General features: G+C 39.4%; 1 protein-coding gene across 28 annotated transcripts in view; it reads left to right on the top strand.

Annotated features, from left to right (window-relative positions):
* The window catches only part of ADGRL2 (adhesion G protein-coupled receptor L2), a 320,846-nt gene that overhangs the window by 152,529 nt on the left and 146,078 nt on the right, over nucleotides 1-22,239 (top strand). For 19 of the 28 annotated variants that reach the window (XM_030494611.2, XM_030494604.2, XM_030494621.2 and 16 more), the window contains exon 1: nucleotides 5,448-6,257. The exons of 1 other annotated variant lie outside the window; for it this stretch is intronic. The gene's annotated coding sequence lies outside the window, so the exon portion shown is untranslated. Of the gene's footprint in view, nucleotides 1-5,447; nucleotides 6,258-15,814; nucleotides 16,227-22,239 lie in introns of those variants that run through there. 8 more of the 28 variants (XM_030494612.2, XM_030494603.2, XM_030494610.2 and 5 more) reach the window with 2 other exon arrangements.

The following is a 22,239-nucleotide window of genomic DNA, read 5'->3' as shown; positions in this document are numbered from 1 at the left end:
CAGTTTGAGATATGGGGTACTTTTCTGTCTGCAAATTACCAAGTGAAAGAGATACAGAGATTTAGCGAAGTTATAGCAAATTGTATAATATAGTTGTGTAAGGGAGAGGAAGAGAAGGAGCTCCCTACCTGCCAGGCAAAATTACATTTATTTTAAATAGAAAAATCTATTTAATTTCTTACTATTCTCTTAGGCCTTTCTTCTTTTCTTGAAAGACATTATTTGCTGCCCAAATGTGGAAGTAATGCCTATGCAGACAAGCAGTTGGAGAGAAGGGAACCTAAAAATGTGCAAAACTATTTGGAGAATTGGGATATCATGACATATCTCTTTCCCCAAAAGCTCAGCACTGCAGTTCCTTCCCTGGTATGATTGTTTCAGCTTCTGTGCTGAGCTTTTCATATGAAAACAGGGAATTGTACTCATCTCTTTTTAAACGTGTTCTGCTATGTGACTCCTAACAGCTCAATCTTGAAAACTCTTTGGCCTTTATAAATGCCTGAAGCATGAAACTGAAAACTTTTCTCCACCATAAATACCCAAGCCCAAAGTAAAGAATGTAGCTCTTCAATAACACTTGAGCTCCATTGCTCCACTACATTTACTTTTTAGAGATTGGAGAGGCACCTGCAATGTCTTAGCATGGACGTAAAAAACTGCATCTAAACTCACTGGTTAAAACTGCATCTAAATTCACTGGTAAAATCATATCGATCTCTTGTAATTTATTCATGCGATACAAAAATTCTGATTCGGAATAGTTAATAGGGCATACACATGCTTTTGTTTCAAAGCTGCGTTTTCTCTGAACAAGGTTGTTTCTAATATTACGTAATTAAACCAAATTAAATTAATTTCTGTCTAAGAAACAAGAAGCAACAGCTTTGTTGAATAAAATGATCTTCATTTTCTTGAAGCTATTTAAATTAAAAACATGAGTTTCTACAGTTGGAAAAAAACCATCCATGGTTAAAATGTTTGAAGCCCATCAATCTCTTTAACCACACAGCTAATGTGTTCCTTCTGTTTTCTTTGAATGAAATCACCATGAGTGGTTAGATGTTGATTTAACATAAAACAAATGGAAATGGGTGTTTCCTAGTCATGTGTAGAATTTATTTTAAAAAACAATTAGCAAGTGTTATAAGTAAGTCAATGATTTTGTAATTTCTTAAATAATGATATAGATTATGAGTCATTGAAATTGATTACTGAAGTAAACTATGTAAAATGCAAATTCATATTACATTTATTTGTTAGGAACAGCTGCAGAATTCTCCTATTTTATTGATGGGTTTAATTTTTTCCCAAGTGACACTAAAATCAATTACTTAGTTTAAAAGACCGGTAATTGTCAAGATATATTTCCAAACTTTTAAGACAATACATTGGATATTTCCTCTCATGGGTTGCATTATTCACACTTTATTTACATAAATTTGTCTGCAAAATTAATTAGATATTTTCCTAAATAAAACAAGCAAAATTTTGCCTTTTTCAGTGTTGACATGGTAAAGTCATCTAATGGTTTGTTGCTTTTTCATGTACAATAGAAAAAAATCCATGTCTTTCTTTTATACCAATTGAATTGTGCCTTTATATTACACCAATTTTAGCTGATGCTACTGCACTACATACATAAAACCTCTTCTGTCAGTCATTGCTAACATTACATCTAATTATAAGTTCATTGATACGTTATTCACAGGAGTACATACAGATAAGAGGAAATGTCAGTCGCTAGTATTTAAAGTTCAGTCATAAAACTCCAGTAATAAAAAAATAGGTTGCATAAAATCTGTGTAACCCATTTCTTATGGGGGAACTGACACTTAGGGCAATACAAAATAGTATTTATCAAGATATTAAAACATTTTAAAATAACCTTTTTAAGAATAGACAGACGTAAGCTGCAATTCTATTGCAAAAAAAAACCTTCCTAGTGGAGTCTACAAGATCATATTACAGACATCATAATTTGGCCAACTTTTGCCACCAGTTAAATCATCTTTCTCAGATGCACCTACTTCAAGAACACAGCTGAGAGTTAAATCTTTTCAGTTGTTACTGTCCTCCATGTCATTTCTACAGATGCTAACTGATATACTGTTCTTGTGATTATTTAAAAAATTACTGTGAATTTGCTTTTGGTTTTTCAAGGACATGATCCAGCAGATTCGCCAAAGCAATTAAAGAGCAATACACACAGAATATACAGCTTAAAATGAAACATTCCAAAATTTAACATTAGTGAAAGGGATTTTGCTAAGATTATAACATTTCTTGTAGAGTTTTCAAGCTAGATATTTAGCACTGTTGAAGCAAACCAAGATTTTAAGGAAAATCTAGGTGTCTGTACTTCCTTGTGGAGTCTCTATGGAATGAGATACATATTGTGTAGCAATATGGCACAAATCAAATAGTAGGCAGTTTTAATAGTGAAAAGAAACTTGATCTGTTATAATTCTTTTTATATATTAATATTCAAATCTGGCAATAATTGTGGCTGAGTAAAAACTAAAGGATCAGATTCCGGTATGCCATGGGTGTATGTGTGTAAAATTATCCTGTTTTAAAGAAACAGATGCTGATTCATGTGAAGTAAAATTATCACTTTGAAAATAATATTTGACTTGCCAAAACAATATACGCCTATGCCAGGTATTCTCATATCTTAATCCAGATTTAATGAGAATTAATGGAAGCACGCGTTTTTGAAACAAATGCTGAAAGGTCTTTGCATTTTTACTAATTGTTTAAAACTCAGTTTTACAGCTTAGAGTTGCAAAACTCCATTTCTGCATGTAGAAAGAAATATGATTCCAGAAGTTTTTCAGGAAAAGGGGCGAAATAAACTTCAGTCCTGCAGTTGAATCCATGTAGGTGAATTCACTTTGATTTGAGCAAATATTAACACAAGGCCTAGCCCTGCAGTTCTTTTCAATCTTTGTGGGTAAAAAAAGTTACAGAAACCAAGAGACTCTTTGCTCCAAATCGAAGAATTCCGCCCTCTTACGTCCTCTCAAAGGGAAACTGCCAACCGCAGATAATTCTTGTATTCTTGACTGTTTTCTGGCCAAATCCTGCTCTCATCAACTAAGCACAAGGCTGTTAGCTTGGGGCTATCACTGCTTATCTGCAATTACATTTATCGGGGGGGGGGGAAGGAAAAAAAAAAGATTAGACTCGTTAATGACGTATTTTAAAACTCTGGTAAAATGATATACAACCAATTTGTATATCTTTACATTTCTATGACCCTCTTTTTAAGCATGTTTCCATAACGGATGCATCCAACTCTTTCAATGAAAATCGGTTTCTAATAAAATACATTTATGTGCCTGTATGATTTAATTCCATTAGAAATGCATAAGGAGTTATTTAGGGTTTATACGGGTATCTATAAGATTATTTTCAGCAAGAAAGGGCAGTTGGCTATACTAAGGATACACAAAGAACTTTTAAAAATGGGGAAAAAATAGAGAACCTGCTCTTTTGGTACATTTTGCTCTCACAGAAACCCATACTTTTAACTATATATAGTAGATGCAGAACTGTCACATGGACACATTTCTCCTGTCCTCCCATGCTGAGATTGGTTTCGAGGCAGTGTGCAGATTTAACCCAGTTGTAACTGGCCTCAGGAAGATGCACCTGGCAGAACTCACCATGGCAGAACTTCTCGGCTTCTCAAAGCCCAGGACTGCTCTTCCCCATCCCGGTCCCCTCAACAAGTACTCTGGGCTGAGGAAGGTCAGCGTGGCCATGGCGTGCCCATATTTCAGTGATTTTTAGATACTAATCCCAGGGAGTATTGCTAACACTGTTGAAAGTTTAATGTGGCTTTGAAGAGTGCTGCACCAGCTCTATCCTTCATACTACTTCATGTGGCAAGATCTCAAGGATCCAGTTTCCTTTCAAACACGTCACGTTTCTTTCAGTACATGTTACAATTTTTTAAACAGGAACTCTGATTGCACAGGTATGGATAGAAGCCAAAATAATTAAGCTAAAAAATAAACCATTACCATTAACAAAGGTAATGATCCTGATTGCCTAGTGCGGTGTGGGTGTTTTCAACTGGATTGTCAACACGCTTTGGACCTAAGGAGTTGGCCAAGCCCGGAGTGGTCCCGCCTTGCGCATGCAGTTCCGCGGGTGGATTGAGTTCAGAGGAATTCCATTCCAGTACTGCAGCTGGAGAAGGGAGGGCATGCCTAAGCCCGTGTGTGTGTGTGTGCGTCTGTCCTCAGGCCCGGTCTACGCAGCCTTGCTTGGTGCCCTCTCCTCCGTTTTACTCCTGAGGCCGCTGCGACCCCTCGCAGAAGCTGAGCCTCGGCGGTGTCCGGCTGTTTCCTCCCCCCCGGCCTGGCTCTGCGCGCTGTGCACGCCGCTCGTCCTGGAAGGTCAGAGCGGGTCCTCGGTGCTTTGCATCAGTACAGCGGGAAAACTCCCCACCCCACCAGCGACCCCGCACCATGGTTTAGAAGAGCAGGTTTTTGGAAAGAACGCAGCAGCACTGCTGGACCGTGTCCTGTGCTCAAGCGCAGGAATGAGTCAACTCCGAACCCTTTCAATCGTTTCCAAGTGCCGTTTCTCCTGTCCTGACATGTTTTCCCTAACGCACCGCCGTGCTCCGGACCGCCGTCCCTGCGGGTGCCGCGGGCGGAGCGGCGCAGAAGCCGGGCTGGGCGGGCGGCTGCATCGCAGCTGCCGTGCGAGAAGGCGAAGGACAAGAGCGGCATAGCCGCGAAGGCGGCGGGAGCAGGGAGCCCCCTCTCCCGCCCCGGCTCGGGTCTCCGGGCCTAGTGAATTATTTTTGGGCGCAGAAAGGGAGGGCGGGGGCACCCGCAGCGGTGCAGTGCGTTAGCTCGGGCCGGGCAGCCCCGCACCGCGCAGCTCCCGCCGCCCAAGTTCGGGTGCGCGATCGCGCAGGAGGATACGGCCAAGGAGAAAGCGCGGCGGGGACGCCTGCCGGCCTGCAGCGTGCCGGCACCCGCCGGCCAAGGGCGAGGGGCCGGCTGCAGGGCCCAGGCCCCGAGGTCGGCCAGCACCGGGGACCGAGGAGCCGGGCAGGGGCGCCCAGCGGCTCCGCGGCGGCAGGCAGGCAGCTCCGCGGCGGTGCGCGCCTTTCAGCAACCTCGGCGGTGGGTCGGGAGCGGGCAGCCTTGGCGCGCAGCCGGTGTGCTCGGCCTTTGGTGCCGACCGACCAGGCGTTCGTTATTAGCCTTTACCCCCAGCTCGAAGAAGGGGTGGGGGGGAAGGGAGAAAAAAAAGACAGGAAGAGAGAAATTTTTGTCCTTCGCCGGTGCTGCTCTACGTGGTAATATGTTTATATGATTAGCTGAGCCGGGGGTGGGAGCGGAGGGAAAGGGGGTGGAGATTGGAGGGGGAGGAGGCTGGAGGTGACTCCAGTTCAGAGCCGTCGGAGAGTCTGTGTCAGGACTTCGCAATCCCCAGTCATACACGGAGAGGTGCATGAGCAAAAAGGAGGCTGCGATACAATTCATTGGGATTTTTTTTTTTTTTTTTTTTTTTTTTTTTTTGTGTGTATCTATTGCGTTTTTCCCATTGCTGCGCGCGTTACAAGCTCAGCGCCTAGCGCCCTGTCTCCAGTCGCTGGCGGGCCAGCAGCACCGGGAGGAAGAGGAGAAAATCCGCGGAGGGGCCGGACCCGCACCCCGCCAGAGGCCAGAATGTCATCCCGGGAGATGTAAATCCGGTCGGTGCGAGCGAGAGACACGGAGGAGGGGGGTGGTCCATTGTAACATTCTGGAGTTGTTCCCCGCTACTCCTGCTGCTGCTGTCGCCTCCTGATCCTGCACAGAACGGACTCCAACGGCTGGGCGCTCGCACTGCGCCCGGCGCTCCCTCCATTTCGTTATTTGTTTTTAAATTGAATTTATATTTCTTTTTGTGCCTCCGTGCCGGAGCCTGGCTGCATCGTACGTTTCATGCGGAGCGGAGTGTCGGGAGCTGCAGGAAAATGTTGACTTAGCCCCAGCGAAGCCTCCCGGCTGGCTGCGTGGAGGAGAAGCCGCCTCCCGCTCTGCGCTGCCCCGGCCCGCCGCGCCGCAGCGCCGGCTGCCTCCCGTTGCCCGCCCGAGCCCGCCGCTTGCCCACCCGCTCCCCGCGCCGCCGCCGGAGCGCCGGGACTAACTCCGCTGTGCTCTCCCGCAACCCTGCGCTCGGCGGGGTGACCCGGCCCGCGGGTCCCGCCAGGGCGAGAGATCCCGGCCCGCCTTCGGCTCTCAGAGGTAAGCGGAGCACCGCGCTGCAGCCTCGCCGTTCGTTTCTGCCGGCGCCTGCTCCCTACTTCTGGCGGTCTCCCCTGAGCCGCCGGCGGGAAAACACTTACTTCAGGGTCTGCCTCGCCTGCCGGTGCCCCCTTCCACCACCCCCCCCCCCCCCGGTTCCCTCGGGGTCCGCTGGCCGCCGTCGGCGGAGCGGCGTGCCTCTCGTGAGGCCGCGGCCCTCGGACGCGAGCAGCGCGGCGCCGCCTCAGCACAGCCGCTCTCCGCCCGCCGAGACCCCCCCCCTTCCCCGAGCCCTGCGGAGGGGCCTGCGGCAGCCGCGGCTGGTCCCCGCGGCCCCCGCCCCTCCTGCCGCCCCGTCGTCGCCCTGCCGCGGGACCGCGGGCTGGGGTCCGCCCGTGGAGCAGGCCCCGCCGCGGTTCGGCGCTCCCCGGCGCGTACCGCGCAGCGGGGAAAGTTGCATCCGTTCAGTAAATAATTACCTGTTGCGGGGTTTATTTTTGTAACTCAACCAAGCGTCCGTCCGCCAGCCCTTGCCGGGTGGGGGGTGGCCTCGGGAGGAGGAATAAATTACCCTTTGTCGGCTGTAGAGTGAGAACAACTTTTTTCTTTCTTTTTTTTTTTTAATTTTTTTTTTTTAATTTTTTATTTCTATTTATTTTCACGTGTAGAAATCTGGGGCCATCTGGAGACAGAAAACAGAGTGTGTCATGAGGCACCGTTGCTGTGTCTGGCTCTAAAAATAACATCTTGTTGTTAGTCTGCGCTAGCCCTGCTGGGGTTTGAACGTGGTTTGTCAGAAAGTAAAGAGCTGCTGGTGTTCAGGTGTGTTTTTCTTTGCATAGAAATGCCCCTGTGCGCGACGGAAGGAGTCCTGCAGAACAAATGTTCTGCTGTTTGCTTTCCTCTGACGCTCCGTCTCCTTCCTTTTGTTGCCTGCCACGAAAAGAGGTGCCATTTCGCATCATTCTGCAGAAATTGTTTGAATTAATGCAAGTGTGAATTCTTACCGTTTGAAGGAGGGCATTAGCATATCAAAGGTTTCTCAGCTCCGGCTCAATTGAGAAAACTTTAGCCTGTCTTCCATTTGCTTCCAAGCAGAGGCCCAAAGGGCAGTGGGAATTGTAAAGGGGTAAAATGGGGAGGTGGATTTGGGTGATGTTTCTGAACTTTCACTGTTTTGCAATTATGTGAGTGAAGCCCAAGGTCCCTTCGCTGCAGAGCCCTTGCGAGCGCTCGGACAATCACACTCTATTGATTAATGGTTTGTTCCGAGGGGAAAAAAGTGACCTTTTATGACAGGCACTGTTGCGTGGTGTCTGATGTCTGCTCGCTGTTAGAGGGATTTAGAAAGCCCTTTCTCCCGCACTTATGCCCTGGGTATGGCCTACACGTTACTGCATGCAGGGACTGAATGGGGAAGACCTAATTACTTCAGAAAACAAATGAAATCTTGTAATAAAAGACCTCTCGGTTCCAGACCTTTGAAACAAATACGCTCCCCTCTGTAATGGGTGGGTAGGCTGGAATAATAGATATTTTTATGGAGAGTTTTAAAAGAAGTTTTGATCATCACTGTCCATATGCTTCCATTTCCTTTTTATCCTTGAAGAAGTGAAAATGAGTAATTCTTGTAATCTCATTTAATCAGTGATACTGTGTTTACTAAGAAAACTTAATTTGCGGTTAGTATTACACTATAGTAAATAATTTGAAACCAAGTATGGCAGAAGTGCTGTTTTGGTGGCTGTGTGGAACATTTATCACATTGTAATCTACATGACTACATTTTTGTAGATTTTTATTCTTTTGTTGCTATTTTCGTGAGTCTGAAAGGGGATGTGGCCAGGCCTACCCTTTTATTATCTTTGCAAATCAATATTCATAATCCAGCAACCCAAAAGCCAAGCAAAATCCAGTTATCTGTCAATATGTTGGAACCTTTTCTAGGGACCAGATGTTTCTTGGGGACTATTCTGGTTTATATCTCTGGCAAAAAAAGAGCTTCCTATGCCTGCCTTGCGTATTCCTTCCTTCCAAGCCTTTTACTTGAATGATGCAGATACTAAACATTTTGGTTTTTTAAAAAATTGATTTAAGTGCTTGGTAGGCAGCATTTGGTCTTTGTTTGGTTTTTTTTTTTTTTTTTTTTTTTTCTTCCCCCTCTTACAGTTCTCCATTTGGTGGCTTGGGAGGGTCATGAAAGTGGTGTGCCCTTAGAGTAGGATGTCTTCAGTCATGTTTCAATTTCCTTTCATTTAATGAAGAAACTGAGTATATATGGTATGTCTTGGTGAAAACCCCTGCAATTAATTAAGTAATTTATAAAGATTTCTTATTCTTAAATGGACACGACCATTTGGGCATTTTGTAAATAGATGTGTTTAGTGGTCCTAAAATGTGTGTCATTACTTCCAGGTAATTTTCAGCAGTTTACTTACCTAGCGTCTTCAGCTGTCTGCACTAGTACCTTCTGGTGGTGTAAAACAAACATACTGATGCAATTGCCATTATCACATTTAAGTTGCTGTTAACTAGGCTGCCTTGAATGCTATAAAGAAGGTGCATTATCCTTCCAGCTATTGGGGATAATCTAAAAATTGTCTTGAAAATGTTGCACTTTGGTTTATATGATGGCAACCCCAAATTCGTTAAATCTCTAAAGGTAAAGAAAAAACATGAAGTGGAAACAAGATTTTCAACATTGAGATGACAAAATTGGACCACTTAGAGAAAAATTAATGTGCTGCAGCAGCAGTTCAGCTGCCATTTTCAATCACTGTGGGTTACTATGTGTTGGCAACAGCAAAAAAGCATAGATGTTCCAATAGGTCAGGGAGCTGGTTTGTTGGGGAAAGCAGAATATTGAATCATGTGGGGTAGAACAAACCAATTACTTCAGGTTTTGACTTGAGAATTTCCAGTAAACATTTTTTTTTCTGGCTTTTGGCTCCCCTGCTCATTAATAGACCAACATCAAAGCAGGCAACCAAACTTCCAAATGTTATAAAAACTAATGTAAAGATACAGATCTCACATGTAGTCTTGCAAGTCTTAATTTAAGACAAGCAGTTGGAATTTTTATTGCTGCAGTTTTCACAATCAGCAGAGACATTAACACCAGGCTTCTGGGTGTTTCCCTTCTTAAAATGAGCAAGAGGAGAGCTTTAAAAAAAAAAAACCAAAGTTTATTTAGTTCTTATTTGATCACTGTAGAAGCTTTCTCAATGCTTTATTTATCTCTTACCGCTTTTAATGCGTAAAGTCAGAAAAGGAAGTTACTCAGGAATTCTAGTCTCTAGTAACAAAGCACCTTATGAAAATTTAAATAAGCAAGGTATAGTCTTAGGAGTTTGTAGTCTTTACGGTTAATAATATGATTATTCTTATTGCTGAAAATGCAGTATGTAGACATGGTGGTTTAATGTATTTTTTTAAATGGAAATAGTTATGATGAAGAAAAAATGCTACAGTCATGAATGACAGCTTTTTAGAATGTTGCATAATTTTCACTTAAGGATGTTGTAAAGAGAAGTCTCTAGTTAGGCAAAATGTTTATCTAAGTTACATTTGCACTACAATTCTATGTAGCATGTCATAAATCCGTACAAATAATAGTACCCATCCAATATGTATAATTGTTTAATGTTTAGAGAAGGTAGAAACATAAGTTTTTACTGAAATTTGGTCTAAAAAGTTTACGTATTTTCAAGCCCTTGCTCATCCTCTGTCCAGCTAAGATGCTGACATACACTTAAGAAAATACTGTTAACTTAGAGTATGGCTTTTGCTGAGGATAGCACCATGCCTATAATAATGAAGACGACCACTTGGAGGTATTTTATATCAAAAAATGCTCCGTGTCTCCTGTGCATTTCCACTGAGGAATATCTGTGAATGACTGCTACTACGAGAACTGGAAGTAATGATTAGTGATTTTACCTGGTCAACTGCAAGACAAGAAGTTAAACTACATCTGGTGTATTAATTGAAATCATATTCTTGCATAGGTGGAAAAGCAGTTATAAAGCAATATACTTTAGAGCTTAGGCTAGTAAAATTTCATGTCAGATGTGTTACTTGGGGATGTTAGTTAAACAGACTTTTTTGAAGCATTTTTCAGGATTGATGTTTGTGATGTACAAACACGATTTGGACTTGCAAGAAGTTCACCTTTTTAAGTATTTATGTGAAGATTTTAAACTTAAATGCTCTCTGTTATTTTTTTAAAAACCCCTCAGTTTGAATCAAGTAAAAAGATTTAAACCATCATGGTTGTAATTGGATGTCAAGAAAACTGGAAAAACAAAAGCTATTTTAAGGCCCTTCTCAATACTCTTAACAATCGTGTTTAATATTTAAATACTTTTCAAAGATAGCTGCATTTTGTTTTCAACGGTTCTTAAAATAAAAGTAGTAGGTGGCTCTGTTGGAATATTGGTAACTTGTGATTTAATGTGAATATATACCTGGTCTAGAAAATACTTCCAGTCTTCAGTTTACAAATGTGATTCTTCTTAACATTCTTCATTAAAAGGTGAAAGATGACAGGCTTAAAGCCTTTTTCAGTAGATAATTTTCTTGGAGTTCATGGGTTTGGTTTTTTTTTTTCCCAACCTGTAATGTATGAGATGTGTTTCTACAGCATAGGGTCTGAAGATTGTGTCGCTTACTGTAAGCGGTTCAGTTACAGAAATACACTTGCTTAAGGTCTTACAGCATTCTCTACATACAAACTGATAGTTAACTAGAAATTCATTCCTTAGGGAAAAAAAAACCCCTTCAAATTCGGGATCGTAACATCTCCAGGTTATGGATCATTACATTAAATGGAGTATTTTATGAGTTTTAGAAGAATACGTAATCTGTATATGTCATGATTTCTTCCTTTCTGATTTTCATGAGGTGTTGTAATGATTCGAATTACTGTAGCCTGCTGTTTACCCAAATTATTTAGAAAGACATAACAATCAAAAACATTGCAGCCTGACTGAAGCAAGCACAGTGCTTAACACCTGCAGGTAGAGTGCAGTCTCCAACAAAATGCTATTGATTGTTATCCTGGCACAAAGCAAGCTTAAATGCAGTTTGCTTAATTATAACAGAAATTCATTTTTATGAGTAAGATACTTCATGTTTGGGGAATTTGTGTGTTGTCTGCTAAGTAAAATCCCATCACACTTGTATAAATTTGTTCAATTATCAGGGTGGCTAAGAGGAAGAAAAAAAAATCAATTTACCCTGAAAAGCACCAGAAATAAGATTACCTTGGCTAGTAGGAACTTGCCAGCACTGTCTAAATTGCTTAATATTATCAAACATTGCCTTTTTTCATGTTCAGTAAGAAGGATATTGACTATTCTACATGTCCAGGTCTGCTATTTGGCTATTTCTTTATGAGGTATAAGCATGTCTTATTTTTATTCCTACAATAGCAGTTACAGATAAATCAGAGGATCTAACAATAACTTTATAAAATAGATGGAATAATACCATTCACTGAAGAAATAGTATTTACTTGAGATAAGTGATCACAACTAGTTTTTTCTGCTGTCTAGCTTGTTGTTCTTGTAACAGACAAATGTAAATACCTTAGCAGACATTTCAGAATGAAAGACAAGAGATAAAATGTAATTACTTCTCAGGGTGGCCCTGACAATGCAGTGTTCTTGTCTGTTATACAAAAAAAAAGTCTTCGCTCATCACCTCAGAATATGAAGGCCATTGTTACTTCTGAATATAAAAATATTTTCTGATTTTTAGTGTTGACGTCAGTATTCATCTTTAGCTCTTCTGTATAAGCTGGAATCCTTCTAGCTGTAAATTCTAGTTGTTGTTACCCAAGCGAGCATTTAATGGAGCACCTAATGGACTCTGCTCCTGTATTTTTCTTGAATGCATAACATCTTGCTTCATTCAGTCACCAAAACTAACTTTGCTACAAGGACAGGCAACACGACAAGTTAGAATCAATGGACCATTTGTAGGTCACAAAGTCAGTTTACTGGAATTTCAGAGGAAACTGGTTGAAAAGAGAGGACAAATGTCACTTTGAATAGAGATGTTTAAATCAGACTTCTGCCTTAGGGTAAAATTTAGGTCTGTTGTAGCCTAGATGTAATGTCTCCCTCTACAGAGCACAGCATTAATCATGGCTTGACAAGTGATCATGGGCTGAGAAAAATGGGGCCTGTCTTGGTTGTGTGGTTATTTTTCTTCTAATCTTAATCTCTTAGGAGCACATTATAAACACTAACATTTATACAAAAAGATTTAAGTATCAATGTCTGTATTTCAGTAGTGAAAGTAGCTAGCTTCAGGGAAAATCTAGTTAGAGCTAATAAGAAGCTACTTAGGTTTCTTACGTAGATGCAATATTAAGAATATTTTCCTTTCAACATAATGCAGGTTTTTTTGTCATAGGAGATTTATCTTGTGCCATTTCCTCATACAAATATGGTAGAGTCTAGGTCTGCTTATTTTGTCTCTTGGTGTACTAAGTAACTCTGAAATTACTGTCTTTTGCTTTAGCAGTGTATTACAATGTATTTGACACCCAAGGAAGATTACTTCCTTTTGCCCAAGCTGCAATATAGGGGAAAAAGAGGACCAGTTTTTGAAACGTAATGCAGATTGACTTGACACTGATCAATATATATGAGGGTTTTTTATACTGTGTTTTATATTTTAATGATGTGTTACCTGGCCACAATGAACTACAAAAGCTGGAATGAAATTACAGGAATGAAGACTACTACTTAAGATCGTGAATTCTGATACTGTACAAATAAAAGTGTGTTTAATATGTTAATTTTAAAATCAGGGATGTCTTGATGCGCAGATGACGTGTTGGGAGTATTTGCACCTTTTATGGTGAAGAAGATGGGTAAAGAAGGGAAATCTTGTATTTTTTGGACTGTTTTGCTGCTCTCTGTGGTGGGGACAGTGTAGGGAGCAGCTGAGCACTCCGTGTTCACTGCAGCTAGAGAGGTGTATCTCAACGTACAGTTAGATTTGTATCTGTTACTGTTGAAAAAATAGATAATATCAGCAAAGTAGCAGCAAAACAATTTATCACTGGGGAATTGTGCTTTAAAAATTAGGCTGCTGCTTCTGTTTATTTCTTTATTTGCCTCTGGGCATGATAAAGTCCTAAATCTCTCATTTAGGGTAGGCTGCTGCTTTCCTTTGTGCCCTCTGTTGGTATTTTCGTATCAGTCAACACCTCAAACCGGTTGCTGCTCTGAATCTAGATGACAGAATAATCTAACGCCGGTTAGTGTTAAAAGTTGTTTCTGGCAGCTGGAGAGGGGATGACTGACCTTATTTCTGACTATCATACTTGCATTGCTGTTGATGGGATCTGGTGTAAATAGGGAGAGTGCCTTACTCTGAAATTAGTGGAGGGAGATCGCATGCCCAGAAGGATTCTTCAGTTCGCCTTTCTGTATATTCCCTTACAGTATCCTGTTTGTCACTTTTTATGGCATAGTAGTCTACACCGGTGTGAACAGCATTCAGAAACAGTTCCCTCGCCATAGGCAGCGTTGCTTCTAAATAAAGTGACATTTTAAGAAAAAAATCCTGAGAACAAGTTCTGCTGTTGACTCTGCATTTCTCTGGTAAATTCCCGATGCCTGTGTTGATTGGAGGCAGAATTCTTTTCACCTGATCCAGGCATCCCTGTATTCATTCTTCTAAGCTTAATTTAGACTTTTTCTACATGAAATGACCGATTTGGAAAACTTTCCTTTCCCAGAATGAATAACGATTGTATCTTGGGTTTGAATAAAATGAGTGTTCTCCAGAAGACCAATTCATAGCTATTTTGTTGGTAAATTTGTCATTTAAATATTGAAGGAGCAGTGTCTCCTGCAGGTTTGATTTCCTTCAGTCTGATGGGTATTTCTTAAATGTGGACTTTGAATCAGCGAGGCTGATTCTTGTGTAAATCAGTGTAAAGTGCTTCAAGGAGAGAAGGTGCCTTAGTAGCTGAGGTGTATTCCTGGCTGAGCTGCTGTGCCAGGAAAATGGGCTGAGGCTGGCAGTTGTTTTGGAAAGGGAGGGGAGTTGCAGGCTGACATAATTTGAAAGTGAGAAGAAATCCTTTTGCCCTTCAGGCAGTAATCTTACCCGGTGCTTGAATAGAACATCTTCTCTCCAAAATGTTAAAATTATTTCCCCTCCTCCCCGCTTTCTTTACTTCCTCATTCTTTTCCCTCATTCGAGGAGGTGTATAGTAATATCTGATAATAACTGGTTGTGATCCATTTGTAAAAGATACTCCAGCAGCAAAGAGCTGTGTATGCAGCAGTTTCACCATCTTGAAGTGAACACCCCAAATTTGTCCTACATTTGTCCCATGTAATGGCTGTACGTATACTAGAATATCATGAGCTTTTGAGTCTTTTTTTCCCACTTTTTTCCTTTTTTTTTTTTCTTTTTAAGATGACATTCAGACCTTGAAAGGTTATATTTTTGAGTTTATTTTTCCAGTGAAAATTAAAGACAAGGGTATATGTGACTTTGCTCTGTGCGTATGCATTTATTTTATGAGCATTCTTCATGAGTCTAATGGCACTACTTGCAGAGGTAAAGAAAGTGGGAGTTGGCTGTGTGAGAGAAATAAAACCACAGGCATACTTTCATTCTTCCCATGTTAGAAGAGAAATTAATGTTGTGTGATGGCTTCCCAGTATTTTTGAGTGTGTGCTAAAGGTTAGATAGGATGAAGGCTTAATTTTGATCTGCTTAATATTTATAGCTTCATTCATTGAAGCCTTTTCCCATTTGTGTTGAAGGGATTTTTATCTAGAAAGCTTATGCTATTATGGCGAAGAAACTTAAAGACATTTTAAGGTAAGGGCAGTGCCTCTTGGAAAATAAGCACTTTACCTCCAGTTGGATGAAAACTACATTCTTTCTTCATCTTTTCATAAAACTCATAGAGACTTTTTTAATTTTCAAGGTAACTTACCATTCAATTCAGTTGCTTTTTAAACTTTGGTGGAGTGCATGTGTAATTGTATCCGAAAGTGGCATTGGGTTTTATCTCTCAGCAGTAAGTAGAACGAGGGATGCTGTTTGTTTGGTTTTGGGTTAGAGAGATGTATCAGATAGATAGGATGAATTTGTTTTCTTATTTGGGTGGTCTTTTATTTCTGTTTGATTCTGGATAAGCAGAGGATTTTTCACTTTTTTTTTTTTTTTTTTCCTTTTTTTCCTCTGTCCTGACATCATTTAGGTGACTTTGAAAAAGAAATCTGTGTATTTTGATATAGGAAGGACTAAAGCTGAATGTTTAACTTTTGTGAAGGGACAGGAGACACAGCTGGGAAAAACAAAGAATGTTTTCTATGTTAACTCCTTATGTCAGGTAATACTGGAGAAGGATTTTTGATGGAGTTTCCTTAAAACGATGACTGATTATTTGGGTTCCTATGCCGGCTGTTACCCACATTTTTCACATATTTTTGCTCATTCTTCCTATTACCTGCAGAGGGAGCTTGTATATGAGATAATCAGAGTAATCAAGGCATTCGGGGCTGAATTTTTTCTAGTAAGTACAATTTCATTTCACAGTGCCTTCTCTGTTATGCACAGCAGAAAGGCTCTGCAAGATAGGTTTTAAAAAGGCTGTCCATCAGCAACAGTAAATAGCAACGGGCAAAAATCTTAAAACGTTGTTAAGCAGAAGCTGGTTTCAGAAATACTTCATATTTCAGAGAAGCACTTTTTTTTTTTTTTTTTTTTTTAATTGAAAGTTTAAAAAGGAACCGAGGAAAACAATTCTTACATGTTGAGGTGCAAGAGGACAGTTTTGGTACTCAGTATGATGGGAAGCAAGTTTTTGTTGCATAAATTGTCTTCTCTGATTTTAAGAATGTCATGTCAGCATGAGAGAGACAGCACAGTACTTCCAGGTCTCCGGTACATCTCGTGCAGCGTAGTGTGCTAGCCAAAAGGCAATCGGTAAGTCTCTTCTATTTATGCAAGCAGTGTGATAAATCGTAATCAAGGTGATTGCATATGTGAGGCTAACTCTTAATCTTGCTTTTTCTATATTATAAAACATAATAGGTGAATGAATTTCATCCAAATATAATTAATGAATTCATACAGTTGGACTGAAGCAGGCAAACAGTGGGAAGGATTGCTGTCTTAAGCTTTAGAAAAATACTGACAACAAAGAGCAAGGAATATCATAACCTAAGTTTATATATAAATTGTAAGTTAAAAACTAGCTTGAAGAATCAGAAATACTCAGTTTAAATGGTGATTTTTCCTTAATCTAGCACAATGAAAGAAATGATCTGGTATACTGCAGGTTTTATAATTTGTATTATAGTCTTCTGGATGATGAAAGTGTATGATCCTTCAAAAAGTTAAGACTTCAGAGAAGAAAGTAATTCATTTATAATACAGTTTTGTTTGCTAAGCAAGAAGCATAATAGATGGTACTTAGATGAATTCTGCACTATTTATCTCTGGGAAAATGGTGGCAATCATTTTACTTTAAAATATTTCAGTAAATTTGAAGATGATTTGCTATGATGTTGTTAGGAAATAAAGCAGTATGCATGCACATTTCATGAAACAGAAACAGCTCTCCATAACATGCTCTTCTGTAATAAATCTGCCACATAAATTGGTTTTAGAGTTGATTTCCCCCCGCCCCCGTTAGTTTAAACAGATCTTTAAACTTAACATATGTTCAGCCTAACGTGGTCTTAAGGTTTTAGTTTGGATTCTGGTTTTAAACACCAGGAAAGATCTACCATATCTAAAAGAGCAGCAACTCTGTCAATTTTTTATTAATACTGGCTAATCCTTGCTAATGTGAGAAGTCAGCTTGTTATTGTAACACCAAATGGCCCTCTAAGTAGGGAAACAGTTAAGTAGATCTTCTGTAATAGGTTGTTGTCTAATAAAGAGATTTATGGTATTGGCAAGGGCTATTGTATAGGTATTACCCTTTCACAGCATGACCATGTATTATCTTAACAACTCAGTGCCACATTTATGTTGAGCATTTTCATAACAGGGTAAGAATATTAGCCACAGCAATTACACTCCAATAGGATTATAATGGTAAGATTTACAGAAAATACATAAATGATGCCTTTGGTAGAGATTTTGATAGGTGCGAGGAGTTGAAAAGTTGCATCATTCTTTTCACATGGGAAAATACTGATGTATTAGTCATGATGAAGAAAGAGATTTCTTAATCTTGTTGAGGAATTATGGGGAGGCAATGGACATAATCTTTCTTTACACAGTGTGTCTTTTTCTTTCCTGTTGAGGTAAGGATGTTTCAGAAATTCCATTCAGTGGAGATTGCTGAACAATATGAAAATCAAGACATGTATATAACTTTAATTCTGCTGGGAAGGTAATAACAGCTGGGATTAAGATATATTTTTTAACACCTCTGTATTTTGAACAGTGGTAGTTTACTTGCTACAGTGTAAGAGCCTCCTTGTATAAAATCACGTTGCTTTGTTTTAGCTGTAGGATAACACACATTTTCTGTTTCATTAGCACCAGCTTTTTATAGTGATAAGTAACTTACTTTTGTTGCTTGTAATAATTTTTAAAAGTGGCAATAATGTCATCCTAGTACAGTTTTTGTGTAAGTGACATTCAGGCTGTTCCTTAAAATTTTCCATCTGTTTTTTTGAAACACAAAAAAAAGTGAGACGTTAATACTTACTTATTTGGCAGAAGCAATATACCAGTCACATTTAATAAAATGAATTATGTTTTATCAATAAAAAACACTTATGGGGACAGATTGAACAAAATACGTTAGGTTATATAGTAATTTATGAATAACTGCATTTAGTAGAAGAGCAGAATGGCAAAGTGTGATGAAATAGCCACACATTTTAAGATGATACCTTGAGGTGTAATTCAATAAATACTAGAATAATGAGTGTTTAAACAAACAAGCGACCTTTCTTTTCCTAATTCACTATATCAAAATCATAATAAGGTCATTCCAAATGAAGAAAATTTCTAGATGGCAATTCTTACTGTAGGAGAACTTCCCAATATATGTGCCATGTATTTTATACATGCATGGATAGTGTTAGTTAAATTTGTAAGACATGACATTTCCTGGATGTTTTGGATTAATTCCACATCTAAGACTTTATGTAGAAAGATCCTGTACCCATCTGTTTTAAATTGTTATTGATTACCAAAAGCCAGATGAAAGATGCACCTGTTTCTTTTGAAATTAAATATTCCACTTCTGAAAATGTGCTAATTGAAAGTAAAGTTTCACACAGATTTAAATGTTTTCTGGTGGGTTATTGGAAGATAACTGGATTAAATGATGAGTTTTCAAAATGTCATTATTTTTGTAGTCATGATAATGTTGTATGACTTGTACATCTTCTGTTTATACAACTGGAGCAAAATTCTGGAGCTTTGTCTTTTGTCTTAAGTTCAGAACAAGAATTATGACCCAGAGAAAAACATTTTCTATTTTAGAAAAACTCCTGTAGGTTCTTAGATTGGCTTCACATCTCATTCATTTGGAACATTCATTTTTGTGGAAAACGACTGTAACTTTTGTCTGTAAGTAAAAGAAAACACAAAAGGACAAATGTTGCCCTCTGATGAATGTGGAGCTCCAGCCGATTTAAGAGCGTGAACTGTGATTGCATTGTTGAGGGCAGTGCCTGGCTTGTGTACCCTAACTGAGAAGAAGCAGTACTTAGAATAAAAGGATGGATAATGCATAAAAATTCAATAAGAGGTAAAGCATTTTTATCGGTGCTTTAAATACTGCATTTATGTATAATTAAAGTATTAAAAATAGGTTACAGTGGATTTTTTTTTTTTTACACATATTTATCGTTAAAAAAGTTTTCTGATGTTTTAGAAGACAATGTCTAGGCTTGAAGGAGGAAAATATGTGCAGAAATATTCTTACCAAATTGTTAGCCTTATGTGCTCTCCTGAAATATTTTTGGGATACGTATATGTAAACTGTAAGACGAGGATTAACCATTTTTCTTTTTGTATAGAGGCTGTAATGAATGGCTTCTTAAAATTAGTATTCTTCTGTTTGCAAGACAATAAATCAAAGCACAATCCACACTGTAGTAATTTTACTTGTAGTGTGCATTAAAAATGAGTCCACACTAAGTCATACTTAACTGCCCACAACTAACCCCGAAGAAGGGGTCAGTCTTCTTTTTTTTTTTTTTTTTTCCCCCTTTCCTTTCCTTTCTTTCTTTCGTCTGTCTTTTTTTATTATTATTTGTATCTCTTTGTCTGTTTGGAACAGCAGTGCTGCTATGACTAACAAAGCTTCTGTATTTGGCAAATGGGATGCAAGTAATCAGGAGTTCTTGACTCACAACTGAAAAATCTGCCGAACAGAGTACATAAAACCAGTATAACTTTTGAAGTATACCTGTGAATGAAATTCTTCCTTATACTTCTGTCACCTGAACAGAATTCATACATATTACTACATCTTCACTTCTAATGTTGTTGTTTCTGATTGTAGTAATATTTACAGCAGTGTTTGGACAGTGGCACGAGTAGAAAGTATCATTTTCAGCCTGCTTCTGAACATACAGTCCCTTAGATATTTTTTTTTTTTTTTTAAGATAATAGTGAAATCTTTCTATTACCTATCTAATTAATGGTCAATTTTAAAATTTGGTTTATTTTAATTATATTTAGATTAATGTTTTGTCCAGCTTTGACTGATCTTTGCATGTGATAGAGTGCTAAGATCCTGTAAACGATAAATGAGTTCTTGGTTATTTTTCACAGAAAATCATTCAACACATGAAACAATTTTTTAAAACAATTATTTTTGTTCAATATAGTTACACATATTTAAAAAAAAAAGTTGCTCAAGTCCTACCTGTTGATTGAAGTGGAAGTTAAATAAATGAAGATTTTGTAGCAGGTCTGCTGGAAGATAACCAGTAAATTATTTCTGTTTATATTTTAGATAGCTATATAATAACTAGTGCACCGCATAAAGCTGCAGCATTAACAGAGTGTTAAAACTAATTGGTAAGGTTTTATGAAACACATGGGGCAGTAGGAAAGTCTGTTGCTGTTTCAGTGGTCTGGTTAAACAGTTTGCACAACTGCGTTCACGAATTCTGTACAGTTGAGAGATACAATTAATATCTCCTCAATCGCTTAATTGCAGCCATTATTTAAGTTACCTAAAAGATCAACTGTTCAAGGCTTGTGCATATAGGAAATATTAGCTTCTGCTAAACCAACTGAGCAAATACACTCAGTGGAATTTTATTATGGTTCACAAATGGTATAAAGAAGTAGCTGCTGGTATTGTGCTCTAAAATTCACTCAAGTCCATCTGACCATTGAACAAGTTGTGGTTTTACTGCAATCTTAGTGGAAAAGCTGTGAATGCCAATGTGTACAAGGTGTTCCCATGAGGAAAAAAAAGCCCACTCCAAACACAGGGAGCACTTTTTTTTCTCTAGGCTTGTGATTTGGAGGTCTCTGGTGACATGGTCTGATAGGCAGCTGTCATCATCCTGCATGCAGGTGGTGGTTGTGGTCATGGCTGCCTCTCAGGTCTGGGAAAGTGAGTCCTTCGGTGTTGCAGATCCAAATTCATGGCTAGATTCTTTCAGTTGCTTCATAATAAAACAAAGGTGTAATTAGGACTAATTTAGTTAATCGTCATGAACTGGAGGTAGTCCCATCTGCCCTTCTCCCTCAAAAATTACCTGTGATATAAAAGCATGATTGCTGCGAGACGAAAGAGGGGAGCGTTGTGTGTGCTGTCTGCAGATTAAGATCCTCAGAAACCAGGTTTGTCCTTTTTCTGTTATTCACAGTCAAAAAGTCAAAATCTCCATTTTAATGAGGACATTTCAAAGAACAGTCAGGTTGAGAAAGATACAGTATTTCTTTACATGCTCCTTCCTCTTAAACATGGAAGAACCCTTAGGCTATAAGTTAAAGAGTATCTTACTCTCGGTAGTTGATCTCAGGCTGCCCAGTAGCAATGAAGAGTTAAAGTTTTTTTAAAAAATAGTTGTAAATGGCTGGGTGGTTTCATGTTTTTCAGTCTGTGGTTACCTTATGTCCCCCTCATGTCCTATTTTTGTCAATATTTTCCTTTCACCTAAGAACTAGCAAGTGGGAGGAAAAGTAACTTGAAAGAATGTAATTATGCCAGAGATGCATTTTCATGTGGGAACCTTTATAATGTCTTCATGTAAATGACATTCACTATGGAAACCGTAAGAGCACTTATGAGCAGAAAGGTTCATCCTGTGCATGGATTTGCTTATCTCTCTTCCTGGAAAGGGCTCACATATACGCCAGGGCTGGGGGAAGCTTTGACCCTTCTCCCTGCTCAGGGCTGCAAGTGAGCGGTGCGGGGACCCTGGGAAGCTTGTGGGAGCATCTCGAGTAATGGCGTGTCTGGAGTCCATGCAGTTGTACCAGTGTGTAGGAAATGGAGACACCTCAGAGGATAGTTGTATTTTGCATTTTTAATTTTCGCGTGGTAGGTTGTTCTTTTTCTTTTTAAAATTGGCGTGTTCTCAGACATCCTCACTTGCATTCACTTTCACTGAATGTTTGCTTCCGGATGGAGAACCTACAGCAGAACAGCTTTAAGATCAAAAAAACCCTCAGAGTTGTGTTGACAAACCTTGTTAAGTGGCACAGCACAGTATATATGGCACAAAGTACTCGAGCGCTTACTCGTAGCAGCAGAGTACTCCCGCACAGCGATGTTTGTAACTTTACTGGCTGGCTTCCAGAGTTGTGGTTCCTAGAGTCCAGGTTTTTTAACCTGGAACAAGAAGAGATGTAGATTTATTTATTTCAAAGACTTCATGTTTGTAAGCTTTGTTGATGATTCTTGTAAAATTTAAAATTGTTCTGTGATGTTTGCTACTATCCCCACCACATTCTTAAAAATTAATCATCTTGTTGAATAGCATTGCCCTATTCAGCTTGA

This window comes from Strigops habroptila, chromosome 8 (genome assembly GCF_004027225.2).
Source record: "Strigops habroptila isolate Jane chromosome 8, bStrHab1.2.pri, whole genome shotgun sequence".
NCBI classification, from domain to species: domain Eukaryota; kingdom Metazoa; phylum Chordata; class Aves; order Psittaciformes; family Psittacidae; genus Strigops; species Strigops habroptila.
This window is presented reverse-complemented; position numbering and strand designations above follow the sequence as displayed.